Source organism: Protopterus annectens, chromosome 2.part0 (genome assembly GCF_019279795.1).
Source record: "Protopterus annectens isolate FY-2018-M chromosome 2.part0, PAN1.0, whole genome shotgun sequence".
NCBI lineage: Eukaryota > Metazoa > Chordata > Ceratodontiformes > Protopteridae > Protopterus > Protopterus annectens.
In genome coordinates, this window is record NC_056728.1 from 1,239,597,787 (window position 1) to 1,239,620,728 (window position 22,942).

The window sequence follows — 22,942 nt, forward strand, 5'->3', positions numbered from 1 at the left end:
TGACCACAGTAGCAATGTGATGGTCAAAAGAGAGGTTGCTCTCAACCTGTGTTCCCAGATCTCTTATAACACCTTTTGTGTTCAGTGGACTACCATCAATGTGGTAATTCATGGGAACTGGGTTTTTGGTGATGATGACACATTTTCTGCATTGAGCGTATGGCCATGGTTCTGACACCAGTTGTTGGTCTCAGTGAAGCCTTTCTGTAGGATGTTAACATGGGAGTTAATAATAGCTTCCAACTTGCAATCATCTGCAAACTTTGTCAGCCAGAGTCCCTTCATGTTGGCCTGGACTTCAGAGAAGTAGATACCAAACAGGACAGGACCCAGGACCAAACCCTGTGGGACTCCACTCATGATGGGTCTGCAGTCTGACTTAGAGTCAGCTACTTTCACACTGTGGTTTATATCTGTGAGCCACTTTGCAACCCATCAAGTGATATAGGGGTTGATGCCTAGCTTAGTGAGTTTTTCTATGATTCCTGAGTGGGAAATGGTATCAAAGGCTGTATAAACCACCTTGCCTTCATCCACAATTCTGGTGACTGACTCAAAGAAGTCGACCAGGTTGAGCAGGCATGATCTACCCTTCACAAAACCAAACTGTGTGGGATCCAGAGTTTGGAAATTCCCTATATCTTTGTTTATTAGGTCCATGATGATGCGTTCCATAGCTTTGCATTTCAGATTCATCAGGCTAATGGGGAAATAGTTCCCAGAGTCTGTAGTTGCTCGTCCTTTGTGAAGAGGGATGACTGCAGCAGTGTGCCTTTTTTTAGGGACAAAGCTTGAAGTGAAGCTGTGATTGAACAGGGCACACAGGTGAGGTGCCAGCTCACTCTGTATTTCATGTAGAATATAGCCGGGGATATTGTCAGGTCCCATAGAAGCATACCTCTCAACCTGGAAACATCAAAAATCTGGACAAGGCCCATGAAAAATAGGTACAAATATGTATGCTGATTAACATAAAATTTGCATACATAATTAAGTAACCCCACCCACTCCAATGGAATTGTGGGATACCAACTTTCAAACACAAACTGAAGAACAGACAACCAAAATATGGCACCAGAGTCCCCCTGCAGCTATTCCAATGTCCCATTACCTGGCTATTTCACTCCATTTACCATAAACACTAATGTGTGCATACTGCTTTACTTCTACAATGATTATTTTGATTTTATTTTTACATTTTATAGCACAATGCACACAAACACTAATAGAGATCTGCTAAACCAAGCAACACTGTCTCACAGTGAAAATAGACTGGGCATTAAAACTTCTCTGCCCTTGAAACTTACATTCATTGAAACAGCAAAACCTACACCACATCCAAAGAAAATGCATCTGGCCAATGGCAAATAAAGATTACCGTTGAGCTTTTCAAATCATAGACCCCTGGCTTGCACACAAAACAAGAAAAATACATGCATTCTCTGATACACCTTCCTGACTTTATTAAATTATATTCCCTGTATAATACAACACACTTGTTAGACTTAAATTAGAGCGCAAGCATATTTTAAAATTGACTGAACATTTTTCCAGTAGACAATGAAACAAAAAGCATGACCCAGTAAGAACAAAACTGCCCAATTCAGAACATTTCCATCATAAAAGTTTACTTATACACACACACACTATATATATATATATATATATATATATATATATGCGCATGCATACATGCATGCATATATAGGCATCTTGCACAGTTTCTCTCACTTATTTTCAGTTTCAGTTTTTATTTTGGGGGGGCCAAAGGTAAAAAACCAGGGACACATTTTAAACATTGCTTGTATAATTTTGGAAAGTTGCTAGAATAAAATGTTGTTGCCACCATGTATTTCACTGCCAAGACTTGAACCCAGGGCACTGTGCACTACAGTCAGAGCAACATACCACTATGCCAAATCAGCAGTTTCCAGCAAGACAGGAAGACTTAAAATGAAATGCCCATCATTTAGAAAATTCAGTTCTCACTTCTCACCATAGCTCTCAACCTCTTAGCACAAAAAACCTGGACAAAACTAATAATGGGGGAATACAGAATTCAGTTCTCACTTCTCACTATAGCACTCAACGTCTTTGAACAAAAAAACCTGGTTAAAGCCAATAATGGGGGAATACAGCCCCAAAACAGGGACAAATTTCAAATACTGATCTTATAAACTTAGAAAATTGCTAGAATAAAAGGTTTTGTTACCATTTATTGTCTGAAGAATATGAAGTCTGAAATGCAAATGCCTGTAATTATTTAGTTAATTCAATCCTTCAGTGATTTGCCACAAAAATCCTGAAAAACCACAGCTTAATAAGGAATAGAACAAAAACATGTTTGGCATATCTTCACAAGCAGTGGTGGCTAGGGACTTTAGGCTGCGTTCATGAGCCAGTCTAAAGATAAAAGGGATAAATTGACCAAAATATTAAATTGTTTACTAAAAGAGCAAGTTAATTTATGGCTTCAATCAGTCTCTGGCATTTAGACCTCTTGGAACTAGAGAAACATTTGATGTTTTTCTACTCATTTTTCTGAAGCTTTTCACAAATTTAAATAAAGTACAAGTCGCTGGAAAGGTGGTTCTCAAAGGGCATTTAGCATTTCACTTCTGTTGACCCAAGCTCAACAGTGAGGACTCTATTTGTGCATCATTATATGATGACTTGTCACAGTTTATAACCTATCTGTAATCAACTTCACAGAGTTTTGTAATGATTCTGAAATAATGGCAGTAAAACCATCAGCAAAATACCTTCCCTTTGCGAGCAGTAAAGCCGGCAGCAGCAAAATACCTCCCTTTGCGAGCAGTAAAACCAGCAGCAGGAAAATACCTTCCCTTGGCAAGCAGTAAAACTGGCAGCAGCAAAATACTTTCCCTTTGCAAGCAGTAAAACCGGCAGCAGCAAAATTCCTTCCCTTTGCGAGCAGTAAAACTGCCAGTAGCAAAATACCTTCCCTTTGCGAGCAGTAAAACTGCCAGTAGCAAAATACCTTTCCTTTGCAAACAGTAAAACCGGCAGCAGCAAAATACCTTCCCTTTGTGAGTAGTAAAACTGGCAGCAGCAAAATACTTTCCCTTTGCAAGCAGTAAAACCGGCAGGAGCAAAATTCCTTCCCTTTGCGAGCAGTAAAACCAGCAGCAAAATACCTTCCCTTTGCAAGCAGTAAAACCAGCAGCAAAAGTCAGTTCAGTTAAAGACTATCTATCAGCACGTTCACAAGCAAACACACTGAGTTAACCAAAGCAATTTCCATACCACACACAGAACTTCAGTTCACAATACCTTCGAGAGCAGTTACTTAAAGCAAACTATCATTCAGTAAAACCAGCAGCACAGTTCAAAAGCATACCTTCCCTTTGCGAGCAGTAAAACCAGCAGCAAAGTCAGTTCAGTTAAAGCAAACTATCTACCAGAACAGCACATTTCAAAAGCAAAGTCAGTTCATCGTTAAAGCAGTTTCCATACCAGAACAGCAGCAGTTTCATTTCTTTCAAACAGAAAGCTTTCCACGCTCACAGAGATAACCTAAGCAGTAAAAGCAGTTTCATTTCTTTCAAACAGAAAGCTTCCCAGACTCACAGAGTTAACCTAAGCAGTAAAAACAGTTTCCATACCAGAACAGCAGCAGTTTAATTTTTTTCAAACAGAAAGCTTTCAGCACTCAATTCTAACAGGCTGACGAAGCTGACGTCATTGCATACATGATAGCATCAGCTCCAAAAGCGTGAAAGCAAAATTAAAAAAAAAAAATCGGGAATGAAGGGGTGCCACTTGGGAATTGTGGCACCCCATTATTTGGACCTCAAAACTCGGTAAAAACCGAGTAATTCGGGACAGTTGGGAGGTCTGCATAGAAGCTGTATTCTTGGCCTTGGACAGTGTTGTTTTAAACTGTGCAGCAGTAATATTGGGTGCCTGGAAATCTACTGGTATTGTGATTGATCCTTTGGTGGGGGAGAAACTAGTAACGTTGGTACTGAATCTGTCGGCCAGTATATTGTCAATATTTATTGGCTCGGTATAGGAGGTACCATTGTGCAGTAGCTTAGAGCAAATCTAGGTACTGCCATGGAGATTCTTTACATAACAATAGAAGGCCTTGTGGTTGTCTTTACTATCTGCTGCAATTCTGTTTTCATAGCTAGCTTTGGAGGATTTGATGGGGGATATCAACTTTTTGTTGAGGCTGATAAGGGAGTATTTCCAGTCTTGGAACTTTACCTTATTCCACATCAGTTTCCTCCTTCTGTTGTAGAGTTTGTTTATGGCAAGGGACCACCAGATTGGCTTCCTTTTTTTGGAGGAGAGCATCTTGGTTCTATTGGGTATGGCGAGATCCATGCATTTGTTTACGTGTTCGTACAGTGCATTGGTGTATGATTCCTCGGTCATGACACTATTCTCCTTTTGCATGGGTGCTGTGAAGTTAGCCACCTCTGTTTTTAGGAGCCCAAAGTGTTACGTATTACCCAGAGTAATTTGTTGTACTTCATGCGTACAACCTGGCAGTTCTTATATAGCATTAATCATATATTTTGTAATGTATATTATTCTATGTCTTGGGTGTGTATATGTATTGATACCGATCTCTGATAGGTTGCAGTTATACCAATAAAAGTCATACATATGCATCTAGACACAAGCATTCCATTACACATCGGTTTGGGTTATTGTACACCTATTTGTGTAAGCAGCAGCCAGTTTGTTGCTTGGCTACAGGACTGCTGTTTAGCACTGTGCTTAGTTGTTTGCCTTTCATGTGCATTGTTAAAGGTTCTATTCTGCCCTCTGCTGGTCTTCTCTGGCATTTCAAGGACTGTATTTGCTCTTCCATGCTGTTTCTTAGCTAACACTTGCAACTGCTGTCAGTCTACCTAAACACTGGATTCAATATCTAATGTGTACTGAGATTCCTATTTCTTACCCTTTGTCAGACACATGCCATCAGTCATACACTTTCCATACCTCTCAACTGTAGAGATTTTCGCAGAATGTCCAGATTTTTGCCCCATATTTTTGTTCTGTTTCGCATAAAATTGTGGTTTTCTGGTTAACCACTAGCAAATCATTGTGGGCTAAGGTCAGAAAATAATGACAGACATTTGAGTTTCAGACTTCATATAATTCAGAAAATTCATGTTAATGTAAAACCTGTAATTCTATCAATTTTCTAAGTTTGTAAGAGCAATATTTAAAAAGTGTCCCTATTTTGGGCCTTTGTCCCCCCATTATTGATAGCTTTTTCCAGATTTCTTGCTCTAGGAGGTTGAGAGGTATGGGCATGACTGTTACACAGTTTTCAGCATGTCATAATGTCATAGTACAGAGGTATATTTCTGTATGTCACCATGGCTGGTATGCAACGTTCCATTACCCATGTTGTTGAGTGTGCTGCCTGTATATCTTACTTTCCTTTATGTTTATGTCTTGCGATATTTGTTGTATGTGTATATCTGCTGTTTTGTGGTTTTCCTCCTCTTTCCCTGTATTTTCCTTTCCTTCTATTCTACAAAAAAATAAAAAATAGGACCTATTCCCACCAAAAATTTGCCCGTGCCATTTTGACTATCCCTCAGACTTCCCTATTCCAACATACCTCTTGTGTGTCTCCCTTACCCATACCTCACATCTGCCTTTCTATCTCACTATTTCCTTGATTGTGTTTTACATTGTTCCCCACACATTGTTCCCCACACATTGTTCCCCACACATTGTTCCAGACACATTGTTCCAGACACATTGTTAGTTACTGTTAACCCTGGTGAAATGGTTGTGAATGCCCTTTGGCTTTATTATTTTTTTTTATCTGAAATTTTATGGATTCCATTGGATTATGTATTTTCTGATGAATGTACATTATTATTAAAATACTTCCACAGACATCGTAGTTGTTTGTGGACCTACTAAAGGGACTGCTGTAGATGAGTATTACTTACAAATGTCCTGCAGCTTGCATTGGCTTGTATATTTTCCGTATCTTTGTTAATGCACAGCACAACTTGAGACACTTTTCATGAATTATGGAGTGGCTGTGAATGCTAGACAGTGGTCTGATGCTGCTGGACAATTCTGATTTGCGCTGAGAGATTCTAAGTTCATTGTAGTATATTGCATATTACAGGCTTATCCGCAACTTTTGTGCAGATATCAGTGAAATGGGCCAGATTGCACGAATGATACAGAATCAGGTCCTTGTTGTGGCCACCAACATTCTGGGGCATTGCTGCTGCAGCAGTACAGTAATTGGCTTCAGGATCTTGGCAGGATCTGTTCACTCTGGCCGGATGATTTGAGTCTGTGCCTTCCATGCAGAGACCTGGAGCTTATCTGCCATATATATATATATATATATATATATATATATATATACATTATATATATATATATATATATATATATATATATATATATATATACATATATATATATATATATATATATATATATATATATATATATATATATATATATATGTGTGTGTGTGTGATAAATATATATATATATATATATATATATATATATATATACACACACACACACACACACACACATATGTATATATATATATATATATATATATATACACACACACACACACACACACACACACACACACACACACACACACACACACACACACACATATACATAGATATTTATTCATTTATTCATCATTTGTTAACTGGGTTAGTCTAACTGAGCCAGTGGCCTGTTTTCAGTGGAGACCCAAGGAGAAAATCTCCAGACAGTTTTTACAAAGTTACAAAAAGGAAAAACATCTGACAATGAAGTTGCATGCAAACACTACAATAATGTGCTTTACATGAGAACATTAGAAATTTACAAAAGGCCTGAGAATGAACTAAAGTTTACAAAAACATTGCAATAATGTGCACAACATGCTGTACAAAAGATAGAATTTTTTTTAATCAACAAAGAGAGAAACATATGCAAATGAGATAGGACACTTGCAATAGATGGGTGTTAAAAGTGTGAGAGGTAGTAAGGCATTGTGGCATTTAGGAAACAAAATTTAACTTTTGGATTTAAAGAGATTTATGTTAGAAATTATTTGGATGTTAAGGGGGAGTTTGTTGCATGTATGGGAAATACTATTTTTGTAAAGAAGTTAATGTTTTTGTTTGGTTTATAGGTGTCCAGAAGGAGCTGGTCAGAGCTGTGAAGAGCTCTGGGAGGGATATAATGTGATATTCGTGAGGATAGAGCAGGACAGGAAAGTGGTTTTAAGAGTAGAGTATAAGTCATTTGCAGCTGAGAGCAAAGCAGGTGCTGGGGGAAGTCAAGCCACTGGAGTTGTTTTAGTGCATTGCAGTGATGAGATTTGTAGGGATGGTTACTAGCAAATCTTGCAACACTATATTATGATTGACAGGGTTTAGCCAGAAGGGTAGACTGTAGATGTGAAAAAATGGGGATGCATAAAGTAGACATGGAAGGAGGAAGGCCTGAGCTAGTTTCTGCCTAGAGCCATTGGCTAGATATTTTTTATGTCTGTAGAGTAGGCCGAGTTTTTGATTGGTCTTTTGATACAGTGCTGAATATGTGTATCAAATTTTAATTGGTCATTGTTAATAACACCAAGATGTTTAGTATAAGGGTCAGGTTGTATGGTGGTATTGTGGAGAGAGGAAATGGTGAAGGTTGTTTTGAGATTAGAGAGGACTTTAGAGTAGTAGCTTTGTGTTTTTGGGATTTAGAATTAGTTGGCTGTCAGTTAGCCATTTTTCTACAGATAGGAAGCTATGCTGAGTAGTAGAAAGGAGGTTAGAGAAACTGTCAGAAGAGGTAATAATGGTAGAGTCATCTGCATACTCTGTCAGGAAGGATGTTGTACAGGAAGTATGTAGTTGGTTTGTGAAAATATTAAAGAGTAGAGGGCCAAGAATCGAGCATTGAGGAACCTCACTTTGGATTGGTAAGTCAGGGAAGCAGGTAGTATGCCATTTTACTGATTATTGTCTATTATTGAGATAGCTAGTGAACCACTTAATAGTAGAGGGAGATAAGTTGAGTTGTGATAGTTTATTGAGAAGTTTGGAGTGTGATATGGTATCAAATGCTTTAGAAAGGTCAAGAAAGACGTAAGAAAACAATACATTTTTGTCCATGGCTTTGGCAATGGTTTGAGTAAAGGAGAGTAGGGCAGTAGATGTACTATGATGGGGTCTGAAGCCATGCTGCATAGGAATTAGGAGGTTATTATCTAGAAGGTACTTAGTAAGCTGTATGTGAATGGATTTTTCAAGGAGTTTAGATAGCAGAGAGCGGATAGCAATAGGTCTGTATTTGAATGGTTCATTGCTGTTGTCTCCCTTGTGTAATGGAGTGATAAAGAATGATTTCCATATATCTGAGACAGTGGATTCTTGAATAGATCTATTGATCACGATAGAGACAGAGTAGGCAATTGAGTGAGTGGCTAATGCAAGAAAGGGGGGAGAGGTTGTCAGAAGAGGGGGAGCTTAAGCAGGAGAGATTTGATGTAAGATGTCAGGATGGGGTCGAGTGTGAAAGAGGGAGTATTGGTGAAATGTGGAGTGAGGTGTGTGTGTTTATTCTTCTAACCATTGTGACTGAGTTTGTGAACAGATTCAATAAGGTAGGAATTCAGAAGAGTGGCAGTTTCAAGGGGGAGTATGTTGGAGTAGGGGTTGGGGATACAAGGGTTGCCTGGGTGTAGGATCTTATTAACGGAGTGCCAAAATATTTTTGGGTTAGACTTATGGGTGAGTTGGGCATTGGAGTAGATTTTTTTCTTATCTGTATTGATGTGTTTTTTTAGACAGATTACGTAGCTGTTTATAGATTTGGAGAAGAGAAGATGATTTACTTTTAAACCATTGTTTCCAGGTTCTGTCTTGTTTTTTTCATAAGAGTGAGTGTATCTTTTGAGAGCCAGGGGTGTGGGTTGTTTTGATTCTTACTTTTCTGAGATGTGCCAGGGAGTCAAGGACAGAGAGAAAAGTGTAATTGAAATGAAAAGCAACATCATTTAGAGGGATGTGTTTCAGAGTAGACCAGTCCATAGAGTTTAGGATGTGAGTAGAGGTCTCACTGTTAAAAGTGGAGAGATTGCAACGATCTTTATAGAGATGGTATTTAGGTATCTGAACAGCGTGCCTAAGAACTCGGATAGGAAGGTGGTCACTAAGGGAGTCTGGTAGGGTAGTAGGGTTTTGATATGGGTTAGGGTCAGTTGTTAAGATCCAGTTAAGAGTGGAGCTACTATTATTGTTTTTATTGAATCTAGTAGGTGTAGTAAATAGCTGATGAAAGCCATGTAGGTTGATGGTGAGAGATGGGCTGGTTGTACATAGTTTTAACTAGTCAATGTTAACGTCTCCTAAGAGAATGTTTCATAGCTGATATTGAGTAATAGCTATGAGATCATGGATTTGAGGATGGGAATGTTATTACCTGGTGGGCTATAGATAGTAGCTAAGGCAAATTTCTTGTTCGTTTATAGTTATATCTGACAATTTGACCTTACAAAATGGACTGATGAGTATCATTTATTTCAAGAAGGGGAATTGTGGAACTAATAAACCGGTGTACTTGGCAAAATGTGTGGGTTGCCCTGCATTTTACATAGGAAAAACTGAGAGAGCACTTAAAAGTAGGCTATGGAGCACATCATCACGGAACTCATTAACAGAGACACTGGGAACCTCCAAACACTGGACCCTGCCCAGTTTGGCTTTGTTAAGGTCAGAACATGCCTCCTAAACCTGGTGTACTTCTTTGAGACAGTTACCAAGGCTTTAGATGAGGGAAAGGAGGTCCACACAGCCTACCTAGACCTCAAAAAGACTTTTGACACCATTCCTCATTCTGGTGTTATAGACAAGCTCACCAGCCTGAACATAAACTCCTACATCACGATATGGGTTGTCAATTGGCTCATGGATAGAACCCACATGGTGAGAATTGCAGGCTCTAGGTCTGACTCTAAACCGGTTACAAGTGGCATCCCCCAGGGCTCAGTCCTGGGACCCCTCCTGTTCAGTATATACTTTTCAGAGGTGCAGGCAAGCACAGGAGGACTATGGCTAACCAAGTTTGCAGGCAACTGCAAACTGGGGGCCATAATTGACTCTTTGGCTGATACAGACATCCTCCAGAAGGGTCTCACTGAGACGGATACCTGGTGTCAAAATCATGGCCTCAAGCTAAATGCGAAAAAGTGCATAGTCATCCCCTTTAGAAAAACAAAGTACCCATGAAGTACCACATGTGTGGTAGTCCCATAAATACAGAAAATGTAATAAAGGATCTGGGGACCCAAGTGGATAGTAATCTCTCCTTTGATAATCATATTGCCAAGGTGGTTAGAAAATTCTTCTATGTGGCCCACCTAATCACAAAAGGGTTCACATCTAGAACAAAAGAGGTTATTGTGCCCCTCTATGCATCACTCATCAGACCCATCATACAGTACAATGCCGCCCCTCTATTCATCACTCATCAGACCCATCATACAGTACAATGTCCCATTTGGGATGTACCTTACAAGACACCTGCAACAGCTGGAAAGACCACAGAAGTACCTCACCAAGAGGATTACTTGCCGCAAACAGATGTTCTGTGCAGCCCGACTGAAGAAATTCCATCTGTACTCGGTTGCATACCACTTGCTCAGAGGTGATCTCTGCCTGACATACAAGGCCATGTCCTACCCAGAATTGCTGGACATGCTCCACCTAAAAAAAAACAAATCCCCGAGAGCCACATGCTCTAGGGATCTAAACCTCACCACAACGATAAATAGAACATGCTGGAGGGATAGATTCCTGTCCCAGAGACTCCCCATGCTTTGGAACAGGATTCCAATCTATATTAGGCAGAGCCCCTCACTAACACTCTTCAAGAGAAACCTTGACGAGTGGATGGGAAACAGAAAATTTACCCTGGGGATCACTGCAGTGGCTCTGCTGGACAGAGGCACAGGAAACTAATGGCTCTGCTGGACAGAGGCACAGGGAACTAATCTAAGGGGGCGGCGAAAGCCTATATATTCTGGCTAGGCTTATAGATGCCCTTGGGCAGATAGCCTAGTACTTACTAATGAACCTATGAACCTTATGAACATTTTTATGACATTAGGATGGAAAAGAGACAAGTGCCTTGTTTAGGCATTCTATAAATTGTCCAAATTACATAGCCTACAGTTTTGGCATTCTTGAGGTAGTCAAAAAGAATCCCAGGAGTGGTACTTGGAAGTTAACATTGTTGAAAAGAGAACTTATTTGGCAGCTTAGGCTAAATGCTACTCTGTTCCTTGGTCTAAATGAATATGTGTCTGTTAAACCCTTATTAAAAGAAAAAGCAGCCTTAGTAATGTAAAATGTGCATGAATATCAAGGGTAGTCTTATTTATTAAGATTCCTACATAAATAGGTTTTTAAGTGTTTTTTTTTTAATTAGTTGTTTTAATTAACTAATTGGTTAACAGGAAATTGTTATGTGTATAAAATAGGGGGAAGTTACAACATTCATTTATCTGATGAAGTCTCTTACTTGAGATGAAAGCACTTATCCAGGTTGCCATTCGACTATAATAAATTACTGGAGCTGTTCTAATGGTTCTGGACTTCTATTTTTCATTGGTGAAAATTTCTTTTGTGGGTTAAGGTGACAGTTTAGTATAAGTAATTTGATGGGGTGGCAATTTGGATGGTTATGGGTTGGGGGGACAGACTGAGATGTTCAGAGTACATAATGGAAACTCCACCACCTTTCCTAACCATTCTGTCTCACCAGATGATATTGTAATGCGGGGGTTCAGAGTTTGAGATGTGGGGCTTTAACCATGTTTCGGATAGGGTTAGGATATGTGGGGAATGGAAGGTAATCCAGGAGTATAGCTCTGTCATTTTATTCGGGAGGCTCTGTATGTTAATTGAGTATATGAATTTATTAATTATTCTACCCTTTCCTGTTTCTCAGATTTAAGTTATACAGACATATACTGTATATAAATAGTAGGCATGACATATTAAATGTTAATACAAAATTGTAGTTTAGGTGCATTTTGCTAGTTAATTTAATTTATGTTTTCAAAGTATTAACCTTTTTTTAGGTACCGTGGCTTCTACAGACAAGTTGAAAGCCCACTGGGAATAGATCATGCTTCAGGCCACTTCCTTTTTCAAAGAAGCTTCAGTGGACAGCCACTAGCCATCTGGTTCATCATGCCTATCCACAGCAAACAGGAATGCATCCAATGCTCCAGGGATGTGCAATTCAGACTGCCCATCTACAGTTACAGCTAAAAGGCTCCATTGCAGAAACATGACACCCAGACAGTTCCTATAATAGTAGGAGCATGGGTCTTATAAAAAAGAATCTACAATCGTATTTATATATGTTACCAATCCAGGTAACCCTGTATGAATTGGAGGAGGAGGAGTCATTACTGGGCACATTGCGGGTGCTGTGAAGGGCACATTTGGCTGACATCAAAGATTGAAATAATGCTAATTTCATGAACTTTAACAGTACTTTGACTTGGGAATGGGGTCCATTCCCTCCATAGCATTAGAAACCCAAAAGATTTGGAGAAATTAAAAAAGACTGGATCCATAAGGGCAAACCAGAGGAAACAACTCTGTAACACCCAGCAGCAACACTGGAGTCTGAGTAGTTGAAGGCAGGCAATCGCTGTAATCTTGACTTAGAGGTTTTTTTAGGGGGGTATTATGGCTCAAGAAAATCAACAAGAGGAATATATGGCAAATTTTTAGAAACTCTATCAGAGTATGGTTGAGCATGTTTTTTTGACTTGGTGATTGATAAATGATCTCAGCATCTTCAACAAGGGAACAGCAAATTGTGAGACCCAGGGGTTTCCAGAGGTAAGGTTACCTATATACAGTATCCCACCTCATCTCTACATGTTTTAGATACACAAGCATCAGCATTTTAGCAGTCATGGGGATACTGGGCCTTCTTGAATTTGTATGTAGTACCTGGCAGAGCCTTTCCCAGATCCTTAGCTAACCTTCTTGAGGGTGGAAAAACATAATTGATCAGGGTAACCTGCAGTATGAAGAATGACCTCATTATATGACACCAGTTCCTATCAAACTTCAATGACAAGTCTTTTTGGCAAGGGGAGGTGACCACCTCTCAGGTATTACATTTTTCTACAGACACCATGGGAGCTAGGTATGGGGGGAGGGCATTGCATGGACTTCTGGTTTTCAGTCCCTTCCCCTACCTCTTAGTCTGAAGAAGTTAAGAAAGGCATCACATTTTTGAAATAAAGCCAGTTTGGGTGGCCTCAGTGGTATATCAGGGTTTGTTCTTCAACCAGAAGGTACTCTTTTATTTAGATAACTTGGCAGTTATTTAGATGCTCAAGAATTCCGGAACCAAACAATGTCCTTTCACTCAAATAAAGTGGCAGTTGTTCAAGTCCTCAAGAAATTCTTTAAGTCCAAGAGGTGCAAATCCTTACTTTGGGCTTTAATGTTGCACAGCCTCCACATTAATATATCATTTTCAGACAAACATATCTTTGGTAAATTTAATAAGCTAGCCGATGCTCTTTGTCATTTGCAGATTCACCTGTTCTCCCCCCTGTGTCCAAAGGCCTGGACAGAACCAACAGACATCTTGGGAACCTTTGGCTGGTTGGAGAAGACTGATGTCATGGTTGGTCGGTGATTTCTGAGCTAATAGCACTAAAAAGGCTTATGGGTCAGCCCTATTATCTTTTTGAGAATTTAAGCTTTTCGCCACATGAAGCAAAATAGTCTCCCCCACTCATTTCATGATATGTAACCCACATATGTAACTACAACCATACATATTAATTTGGCTATAATTACCCTGTTAGCAAAAACATTTGGCCTTCCAGGTTTTACCAAATCATGGATTGTTTTCAGGATTTTACTAAATCATGGATTGTTTTCAGGATTTTGAAGGGTTGGGATAAAGTTTTTGGGGAGGCTTTCGACAGCTGGAGGCCTATTGGGAAGGGAGTTTTAGGGGTCTTTATTAAAGAAGTTCATTTACAAATTAAGGAATTCTTCTTTACATTGTTGTGGGCCTCCTCTTTTACTCCTTATATCGGAACACCTTCAGAGTCAGCGAACTTCTGCCCCCTCTTTAACAGGAGGATGTAGTCTTTATGTGTATTCAGTCATGTTATGGATCCAAAGATCCAAGATGGATCACACAAGTGAAGGCCAAGAGGTGATCTTGGTCACTTTCACTATCAGAGACATTTGTCCAGTTTTGTGGTTAAATTCTTTATCTGTTTTTTATTTATCTCCTTCCTTCCAGAGGAAATCCAGTTTTCTTTCACCTAGAAGGATGGGCTATTTCTCCTTGAGAATTAAATTACATATTAAATTTAGTCCTTGTGAGTCAGGGTGTCTTTTCCAAATGTTTGTCCTCCCACTCTATTTATATTGGCCAGGCCTCTCACTTGGGCAGAGAAGGACAGTTCATTCAAGTCATTAATAGGGTTGGCTGTCAGTCTTCCTCTTCTTTTTTAAGTGATGTACGTTAGTTACCAAGTAGTAATATTAGCAACATTATTTATTATCAGATTTTAGGAGGATCATTATATTTGAATATTCCTTTGTTCTTCAAGCCTCTGTCAGAGTGAAGGTACATCCTAATGGTGTCAGTTTGGGTCTGGATCCCTCTCACTATGAGGTAGTCTAAAAGGGTTCTCCAGGTTTATCAGCCGACCATCTTCCCAGAATTTTGGATGTTATTCAGCACCAGATGGGCTATCTTAGCTTAGTGATTATTCACATAGAAAGTAATGATCTTGGCATCATTCCAAAGAAGAAGCTTTTGTAGGAAATACTAAGAGCTCTGTTGAAAGCCAGTGAAATCTTTCCTGAAGCCCACACTGCATGTTCTGCCATTATCACATGGGTGCTTTGGAGACAGGCTTTTTCCCACACTCCTATTGAATCTTCTTGGACGTTGATGAATCGCTGAGTGTCCAAGGTCACACACCCACTAGTGTTTACTGCCTTGGAACATTGGGACTTTATGGACATCGATCCAGTTTGATTTGCTGCAGACAAGACACATCTGTCTCTAGCCATTATTTAGCTCTTTCCCTTCAATTTAAGTATTTTTAGAATTATTATCTCATAAACCACCTTTGTTTTGTTTTATATTAGTTTCAGATGATTGCAATATAAAAAAGAAGGGGAGGATTATGAATCTAAGCAAATATGACATCATAACTGCCACCTCACCTCATTATCATCCAAACTCACTCCAGATATTAATTATATTATTATAATTAATTTGTAGGAATGTTAATGATGCTATTTGATTATAATGTATTTTATGCTTATATTTGATACGCAGTTTGGAACTATTATATTGAGTATGTTATCAGGATGCTCACGTCAAAAATGAAGAATCAGTTTCTTGATTTTCTGGAATGGCCAGGAAATGGGGGGGCAAGCTTTACTGTCTGATGGGCAAGTGATTATTGGTCTTCCCTTCTTTTAATTCCCCCTTCTTTCCTGGGCCAATTGAGCTATGCTTGAGGCCTTGAGCAGGTGATCCTTCATACAGCTCATGTATGTCAGGAGGATTTGATGTATAGCATTGTAGCTGGACAAGCTGGTCAGGAGGGAGGTGTGACATGCCACCTGATGACAATCCATCCTTTTTGGTGGAGTTATTAAAGGCTTGCTTGGTGAATCTGAAGTTTGAACATTAGCGATGAAGTGAAATAAGTTCAATTATTGGTTTGGACTTAATTAAATTGCTTGCAAATGCTGCCATGACTGGCATTTTATTGAAGGAGTAACATTTATTATAAAAAGGGAAATTCTAAATACATGCTTGACTACTGAATTAAAACACAATATTTTGGTTCACATTTAAAAAGTTGACCAAAATATGAACTTTACAAATGTCAGACTGATATGGCTAATGTGTTTACTATGTTAAATAATAATTACCTTAATAATTTATTGAGACCATACAGACCTACTTTTTCAGTTAACACTAGTATGTTGTTGTTTGTCTTTTTGGCTTTTCCTGGTTAGGGGTCGCCACATCAGAACTCCGGTCCGCTAATGATTGGCAGTAGATATTTATGGTGCCAAGTTGCCAGCCCGATGCCCAACTTCAGTGAAGGTACGCCCATTCATACATGTCTTTCAAACACCACTCAAACATGGGGAGGACAAGCAGACTCCACACAGAAGGCACTCCAGCCAAAAATCGAACAGGAGAACCTCTTGCTGAGAGGCAACAATGCTACCGCTGCACCACTGTGGCTTATAATACAGTAAAATACAACAGCACTGTGTTAGTTCTGTTCTACACACCCATATGTTGGATTCTTGTTGTGCTGCAGCACTTAGCAGATGCCTTATAACTAAACTCAAATTTTCCTGAGATAGAAATAGCTGCAGTACATATAAAAGAACCACACCATTTATTAAACAGAGTAGGAGGTTCTTTATTAGAAAATTCAACAGCACAGCTTTATAACAAAAGCAAACAGCAAAATGTGTTCTGTGACAAAAAACTGACTTTTTATACAAAAAGAAAGAAAGAAGGGAAAATTTGAAACAGAATGAAAATGCATAAATCAGGAAATGCCTTGAAGATTTTCAGTTGCATGAGACATTGCACACAGAGATGAAATGCATAGCTCAGCCTGATAGAGCAAGAAATCTGGACAAAGGCATAAATAATGGGGGGGACAGAGGCCCACAAATAGGGGCACTTATACAGTACTATTCATGAAAAAATATGACTCCAATATCCTTGAGATATTCCACTATAACACCAATATTAAAAGCAGATAAAGATCCTACTCACTGTGAACCTCACTCTCATCAAACTGTTTAATGTGGATTATAAGATGTTTATTACCATATATAGTGATAGAATACAAATAAAATCTCAAACTTTCATGCAGAAAGGAGGATTCATTGTCAATCAACAAGCTAAAGACAATGTAAAAGGAATAATAAAACTAACAGAGAATGTAAGAAACGATAATAAAGAGATGACAATTTTAGTTCAGACAAAGAAAAACTTTTGATACCACAATACAGCCCATTTTCAGCAGAAGCCTGGGGAGAAACATACAGATATAAAGGGGCTTAAGATAATCAGACAAAACAAATCAAAATGCTGCTCCTCAGAGATAACACTTACTGATATAGAATCTTTCTTAAAAGAAGCACAGAATAAAATTTAAAACTTTAAGAATATTTCAGGACTATAATTTATTTAATTAATAGTAATAAAACAAAATGTACATCATGAATCCAAAAGTAAACTATAAAACAATTTTCAAAGAAAAATATAGTATAGATATTGAGGCTAAACAAATTACTTAGGAACAATCCTAACATTAACTATAGAAATATAACAGAAATAAACATAAATTAAATAATACAGGAATTAAATCAAATAATGGGCAGATGGAACTTTTTTGCTATTTGAAGACAGATTATTACAGATTAAAATAATATTATTACAAAAAACTTACATTTTAGGTATTCCTATGGAAGTTTGGAAGCTAGGATGGAATAAAGTATAGATCCAAAAAGATTTTTTTAATAGGATTTTAAAAGGAGGGAAACACCAACATCCTGGAAGAAAGCTCTGGTGGCTGCAATACCTAAGGATAGTAATGACCCATCAAACCCAGCTTCATATGGGCCCATTTCAATTTTAAACCATGATTATAAAGTGTTTATGTCTATAATAGCTTAAAGAATCGCAAAGGTGTTGTCAAAATTGATAGATATAGAGTGATGTGGCTTTGTGGAAGAGGCAAACATTTGACCACATTAATAGAACAATGATCCAGATGGAAGCAGAATGTAAGTAAATACCATCATTATTAATGGGTCTCAATGCAAAGAAAACATTCAGCAGAGTAAGCTGGGATTTTATGAGTAGGGCAATAGAAGCAATTGCATTCTCCGATACTATAATAAGATTAATTAGGAGCATATATGATGGATCAGAGGCAAAAATGAAAGTGGGGGGATCCTCTCTGATAAGTTGTGTCTGGACAGAGGAACCAGGCAGGGATGTCATCCTTTCCCTTTGTTATTTGTATTGCATTTAGCACCATTGGCAAGGAAAATAAAGGACTCAGAAATTCAAGGATATAATCTGTATTGTAATCAAGACAAGTTGGCTTTATTTGTAGACGATATTATTTTGTACCTGATAACAGCAGAAATGGACCTCTCAGTGTTGTAAAACATTCTGAGACAGTATTTACCCATGCATGAATTGGTTCAGCAACACTGATATTTATGGGGACACAATAAGATGAAGTATTTAGTAGTATGGTTTAAAAAGAAATCTAATATAACAGCTAAGGATATGTGTGAAGAGAATAAACAAAATGGAAAACAATAACTGATAAACTAGGAGCTCTTGTTTATGGATATGGACAGCAAGATACATGCAGTGAAAATGTTTTAGTCCCTTTGGTTTTATATACAGGTCAGTATATTTTTATCAACAAGAGGAGAAGTAGGATTCTAACTAGGAGGGGAAGAGAGCATGGGTCAAATGGGATAATTTAATCCTTTCTATAGAACAAGGTGGTTTAGGATTACCTGATTTGAAGGATGATTTCAGAGATACACATTAATGATGATATGCATAACACAAATAGAAAGCTCTAATTTAAAGTGGAAAGGGATGATAATGAAGTGGGGGGGGTTCAAGAAATAATCAGATAGTTGGATTTTGACAGAGATCCTTAAGGAGAATAACAACAACAACAATACAGAATATTATATTCATAAAGCTGCAGAAAGTTTTCTGAAAACTAAGTCAACATGAGAATGGAAAAAGGAGATACTGCCAATAGGGATGACTGCAATTAGGGGTACAGAGAATAGGTAACAGGGGGCTGGAATTTATGGGAGAAAACTGACAAAGCAACCAAGATATTGGGAGGAAATAACTAGAGGGGGAATAGTAACAGAATGTAAAGAGGCCAAGAAGACATTTTTTGACTGCAGGCTAGAGACTGCCTTGCCTATTAGGGATTGATATCAGAGGATAGACAAAGAGAAAGGGAAAGACCTGCTCTGTTGGAGTATTCAGTTGAATCTAGAAGAGAAGCTACTGTTAAAAAAAGGACAGTTGATAAGGCATATAAAATATTGTATAATAACTATAGGAATTAATCAGAAAAGTTTAAAAAATTTGGGAAGAGAGAGTGGATAAGCAATTCAGAAGAAAACAATGGAAGGATATATGTATGGCTTCCAAATATGCAACAAAATCTAGAAGATTTAAGATTTTTATCTAAATATGTTTACACAGGTATTTTTATATCCCAAGTAGACTTCAAATATTTTTTCCTCAGGTTAGATGGCAAATGATGGAGAAGAAAGAGGTAGCTGGGAACATATGGGTTGGGAGTTTAATGAGTTAACAGACTTGAAAAATTCCCATCAGACTACTCTATCAGAAATAGTGGGTCAGCAAATGAATGCAACTAATGAAATTATTTTCTTTGAGCTAAGCTATGGGATTTGAATTATCTAGCTATAGGAAGACCTTGTTAATTTTAATTCTGGTAGGTGCCAAAAAAGTAATTACTAGAAAGTGGAAATCAAAGTCTAAACTAACTGCACTTTCTAACAGTGAATATTGTAACAGAGATAAAAGAACTAGAAGTGGGATCTCTAGAAAAAGGTAGGAGCAAATTACATAGAAAAAAATAGAAATTGTAGGAACAATATATCAAAATATTGTTTTGGAGGAGTGAGGTGTAAGGGAAGGCAAGAAGTGAGCAATTTATATAATGCTGGCTTAATGATAATTGTATAAAAAATATATGCAATGTATAATGTTTGTAACTGTGACCATGTTAACATGGCTTGTTTTCTTTTATATAAATTTATATTTGCCTACACCTTAAATGGTAATAGGTTCATAGGAGGTTACTAGGCTAATGACCTTAGAGACTTTACAAGCCTGGCCATGTCATACCTGAGTCACCCTAACTGACCATGGTTAGATGGTTATTTGCAAAGTGAGTCTAAAATCAACATTGGTTACCCCTGTCCATGAGGGACATAGGTGCTGCCCCTGGGGTGAATTTATGACCTCCCATTCAATTGTCCAGGATGCGCTTGAATAGAGTCATTGGTGTGCTCTGCTTCATATGAATTGGGAGATTATTCCAGAAGAGCAGCAATCTCTGGGAGATATATCTGTCTCTCCAGCATGTTCTCTTAATTTCACAGGCTAGGTTAAGATCCCTGAAGTGAGTGAATCTTGTCCCATTTGACTTGCGGATGTGAAGAATTTCATTAGGGCAGGGTCAGAGGCTGCTATGTAGACCAGGCACAAGTTGCCTCTCAGCAGCCTATAAGATACAGAGTACATTGATAGGGCTTTCAGTCTATCATTGTAGGTCATTATTTTAAAGGCCCTAAATTTTCTTTGTGAGAAAACTGTGGTCTCTCCAGTTGCTCCAGGTGTCTGGTGAGGTACATGCAAAAGGGATCATTGTACTCTATTAATGGTCCGATGAGGGTAGAGTACAGAGGGGTTATAACATCCCTAGACTCGGATGCTATGCTCTTGTTAATGGGATGCACAATGTAGAAGGCTTTCCTTTCCATGGTGGACACAGGGTTATCAATGTTTAGAATGCTGTCAACTTGTATACTTAAATCTCTTACCACTGAGTTTGAGCTTGGCAAGGTGCTGTAAATGTTGTAGTTAGCAGAGAATTCCTCTTTGCAAAATGGAATAAGTTATAGTCTGTGGCTTTTGCGCCAATCATTTGTATGTGTTAGTCCCTTTTGTTGTTGACATTGTTGGGTGACTCAATGATTGCTCCCTGTTTGCAATCATCAGTGAACTTGTTAAGCCACAGGCCATCTACTTTAGCCTGGACTTCCAAGAAAGAGATTCCAAACAGTAAGCAGCCCAGCACAGATCCTTGTGGTATACCATTGGTAACAGGTCTACTGGTAGAGGTGGAGTCCCCAACTCTGACAGTATACATTTTGTTGGTGAGCCAACTGGCTAACCATCTAGTGACCTAAGGGCTAATCCCCAGATGGGAGAGTTCTCAATGATTCAAGAGTAGGGGATTGTGTCAAATGCCTTGGCCAAGATAGGCAGTATGCACTGTTTTGCCTTCATCCAGGGCTTTAGTGGCATTCTCAAAGAAGTCCACCAGGTTTAATAAACATGATCTACCCTTAATGAAGCCAAGTTGGGTGTGGTCAAAAGTTTGAAGGTCGCCTATGTCCTTGTTGATAACGCCTATGATGATGATTCTTTCCATGGCCTTGCAGATGAGGCTGGTCAGACTTATGGATCCATAGTTCCCAGGGTCAGTTAATGGGCCCCATTTATGCAAGGGGATTAGTGTTGCTAATCTCCACTCTGATGGAACAAAGCCAGTACTCAGGCTGTGGTTAAAGACAGCAGCAAGTGTTTTTGCTAGGTACTGTTTTAGATTGTTTAGTAAACAGCCTGGGATATTGTCTGGTCCCATACAGGCCATGTTTTTGGCCTTGGAGAACATGGATACGACCTGCTCTCTGGAGATGCTAGGTAGAGGACTGGTGTTAGGTGTGCTTTGGGGTATGGTTGGTAGGAATAGATACCTGATTTGCATGTTCAAGCTGTGGAGGGTGTTCCTGCTCTGCTAAGTTTGTTCCCCCTTGTTTTTAGACATCAGTTTCTTCCTCTTGTTATATTAACCTATTTATATTTGAGGTCCACCAAGGTGGCTTATTTTTTTGTGAGGACCTGGTTTTGATCTGTTCAGGTACAACTGAATTTATACAGTTGTATAAGTGTAGGTACAGGGAATTTGTGTACACCTTAGCATAGTTGGTTGTAATAGCTGGGGGGTTGAAACTTGTTATACCATCACTTAGTAGACTGTAGTTTGCTTTGGAGAAATTTTTCTTTTTTTTTGCTCCTTCAGGGGAGGGAGGTCCAATCAATACTTCAAATGAGACTGACTTAAGATCAGACCTTACTGGGAAGGGCAATACACAGGGGGGTAGTACAGTGCCCCCCCATCTTGGTGAGTACTAAGTAAAGGACATTGAGCCCCTTGTGGGGATGCAGATTATCTGTTCCACAGCAATTGCATTAACAAAGTCAAGGATGATCATGTTTGTGCTTGTCTATGTCTTCCAGTCAATGGAAGGATAGTTGAAATCATCCATGACCAACGTATTTGGCTGTATAGCAAGTGACTCAAATAAGTCCAGGTAGGCAATGTGTATAGCTTGGTTCATGGTGGGGGACCTATAGATAACAATGATGTGGACGGGGGGGGGGGTGGGGGTTACCTACTGTTAGTTGAACCTGGAGTACCTCAAGAGAGCTGTACTGTTTAACCAGTCTGGAGGTGTATTTAACTTTAATGAAGATGGATATAACTCAATCTTCGGTTCTTTTATGCACATTTTGAGGTCTGAATGTGTGGAAGGCATTGTAGCCTTGCATGGCTTGAGTGCTCTCTGCTGCCTTGAGCCACATCTCAGTGATTGCAAGGATATCAGCATCTTCCAATGGAGTGCATCCAGGGAGTGCAGTTTTCTGTTGAGACTCCTAGCATTACGCAGCATGACCTTGAGTTTGTCTTGAGTAGATTTTTTTATGTCGTAAATTTTGTTGTTATGACATTGCCTAAAAAGGCACTATAGGGGAGGCAAGTACCTTAGCCAGTAATTGAAAGCCAAGAGGCAATAGGTGAGGATCATTCTGGCAAAGCAACATGGTCTGTCACCCATGTCTTCCAGGCTGACAGATACTGGATCCCCCGGATTTACTCCAGAAACTAAGCCAATTTTTGAGGTTAATAATTTTTTGATTATATTGATGCATCATCCTGGGTAAAGGTAGAATGCTGCTTATGGCTATGGACATACCTGCCTGGGACACA